Raw genomic sequence first — 3,283 nt, forward strand, 5'->3', positions numbered from 1 at the left:
CATATCAGCTATCAACATAGGATGGGGATCAACTTGACAAACCCATCAATAGCATGCATCTGAAGAAGTTTTATGTCTAAAAAAGAAGAAAAACCAAAAACAATGAAAAAGCAGAAAATCCAAAAACAGTGAAAAAGCAGACAATCCAAAAACAGTGAAAAGGTAGAAAAATCCAAAAACAGTGAAAAAGCAGAAAAATCCAAAAACAGTGAAAAAATAGAAAAATCCAAAAAAAAAGTGAAAAAGCAGAAAATACAAAAACAATGAAAAAGCAGAAAAATCCAAAAAACAAATGAAAAAATAGAAAATCCAAAAAAAAATCAAATATGAGAAAAAGTGCAATAAAAACAGATGGTGAAAACCTGGCAAACAGGCGCTATCTATCGGCTAGCTCTTCCATCTGTTAGTTTATGCATCCTTCCATTTGCATTCCTTTCAGTCAGCATTGCTCATATCCATAATAAATCCTTTGTACATATGTAGGCATCCCGGGTGGCTTCTCGCCATGGTTTGGATCATTGGGTATATCATACTAAATTTGTTCCTAGGCTTGGGGCAAAATCATTTTTGATCATTTTGAGCATAATCAAACAGGAAGAACAACACTTAGGCAACTCTTATCAAGCGAAAACTGAGACACATCCAATGTTGAACACGAGATCAAATTGTCAACCATCAAACTATCACAAAGTCGGTCTAAGCACATTACACACTTTTCAATAGATAATGATTTTAACATGATTGTTCAACATTTCTATCTTGATTTTTTCTATCATGATTTTTGAGTGACTCTAGGATGTCTTTGACTAGAGGAACAAGGAAGGAACATGATATTTTTCTTGTCTATTATCTGTAAATTAATCATTAATATGTGCAAATTTGTCTCGGGACATGATCATCAGAGTATTATCGAAGACATTTCCAATTTGCATATAGATATGATTAATACTACCTGTTTTATGCAAGCAACACTCAGGTCATCTTGGTTCAATTATACCTTGATGCTTGTGCTAACTTGCCATATCAAAATCCAAGAACGTCGTGCTCAGGTCATCATGGTTTAATTATACCATCGATGTTTTCACTTACTTCCCACATTTTAAAAAGCTCAATGATGACAAAATGCAATAACCCAGTGACTGGTCCGGTCGTAGCTTTGCATTAGCATTTGCATTTAGCTTGCATTTCATTATTGCATGGGATCCCGCATGCTCATTTTATCCAGGTTAAATCTATCGCAAGAATCATCAAGGTATCATCATAAGTGTATACACAATCAAAATGATGACTCATCTCTCTCCAGATATTAATGACCCAATGAAAATCTTATATTCCCCCTTCAACAGAACCAACATCAGCATATATGAATCTTCCTACAACTTGATATCAATAAAATGTCAATTCTTTATCTAATAAACTTATCAATTCTATCAATCAATCAATCTAATCTATTCTATCATGTCTTATACAGGATGTATCTTTTCTTGAGCCAGACGTTCTGATCAAGTCTTATACAAGATATATCGTTCCTAAAACCAGACGCTTTGATCATCTTTGTCTTATACAGAATGTGTCATTCTTGAAACCTGACTAAATCTCAATCTTATCAATGTATCAAGCATTATCGATAATCAAAAACCACATCACCGTGATCGTGGAACTCACACTTTCATCAAACACAGTTGCAGACAACGAATCATTTCTAATTGGGACATCAATTTTGCAACAATCTAAAAACTCCAAAGGTCAATTATCTCAATTGATCTCCCAAGGGGGCATCATCGTATCGCAATTTATCAATCAATAGATGGGGCATCCTATCGAACCAATATCATCATCAAAATGAGATTATTCTTTAAATCAACGTGTCATCACACCTCAGTTAAAAGAGGGGCAAAATGTATACACCTAAAAATGGTCTGAAGATAATTAATTAAATAAGCAATTATTTAATTAATCCCCCTTCCTAATTTAATTGACTTCATTAGGCAATTTGATTAAATTCTCCCTTTCATTTACTTATTAATAAATCTAAGGATTTATTTAATAGGTTCATTTCAATAGTCCCCTTTGATTAATTAATTCAAATTAATTAATCCTCCTCCCATTTCAATCACTTCTTCTAATCCTCTAATTAATTAAAACAAATCAATTTATGAGTTGTTGAGAATTAATTAGTCTTTTCCTATTATTTGAATTTTTAAATTCAAATTACCCACATGCCTCCTAACTTCTAACCACCTAACCTAACCATCCCTCTAACCTAACCCATTCCACCTAACCTTGGGTTTAACCAACCCTATCCTATCTTGCACATTCTAACCTCCTTATCCTAATCTCCTATGGTGTGGATATTTTCTTCTTGAAACACATGGCACTTTGGCCACATGTCTCCTCTCTTGGACACTTGCCCTTTTATGAGAAAATCTCCTTGACACTTGTCACCACAAAGATGACAAGTGTCTCTTCCTCCAACCTCTTCTCCAACCTCCTCCAATTTCACCCTTGATATCTTCAGACTCAATCTTGACCGTTGATTCCTAACACCTCACCCCTAGCCTTGGAAATCCTATAAATATCCCCCATTTTGGAGTACAAAGGATCCAGTCTCATTATCAATTTAGGAATTGTTACTATAGGCATATCATTTGAGAATTATTGTTATAGGAAATTGCATTAGCTTAATTTGATCATTTTCTAGCATAATTGTTAAATCATGTAGTTTAATCAATCTCTTCTCTAGCTTAATTACATCATCATCATAGCTTAATCATGCATATCATTAGCTTAATTAGTCTCGTGGATCAATCTAGCATAATCAATCTCATCTTTTCATATCATTATCATTTCCAATCCTCCGTCTAGGTGTAGTCAAGTCATTGGGATTGCTTATCTAGATCTGAGAGCAAATCCATACTCTCATCTCTTAGGAGGTGATAGGTCAGTTTGTCATGGTTCATATTTTTTTTATTATTATTTTCTAACCATTATTGTAATGATCTATTGAGTGTTCGTGTTGGAGCTGAAGGTATCACACTTCACATGCACGACAGTTGGTTGTATGGTTTCGGGTTATACCTATAATTCTGGTTTTGATTTTGGTAATTTTGTTGATTGTTATATGACTGAGATTGGTTTTATCCACCTTGGGGGTTCACTTTCAATTGTGTTAACTTGGAGGTAACTTGGGAAAGCATTTTCTTCAATGCTTCCACTTTTGTAGAAAGGTGTGAACCTTTTTCAATAGGGGTTGAATTTTTCACTTGGTTTGCTACTATAGTGT

This window comes from Cryptomeria japonica, chromosome 2 (genome assembly GCF_030272615.1).
Source record: "Cryptomeria japonica chromosome 2, Sugi_1.0, whole genome shotgun sequence".
In the NCBI taxonomy this organism is placed as follows: Eukaryota; Viridiplantae; Streptophyta; class Pinopsida; order Cupressales; family Cupressaceae; genus Cryptomeria; species Cryptomeria japonica.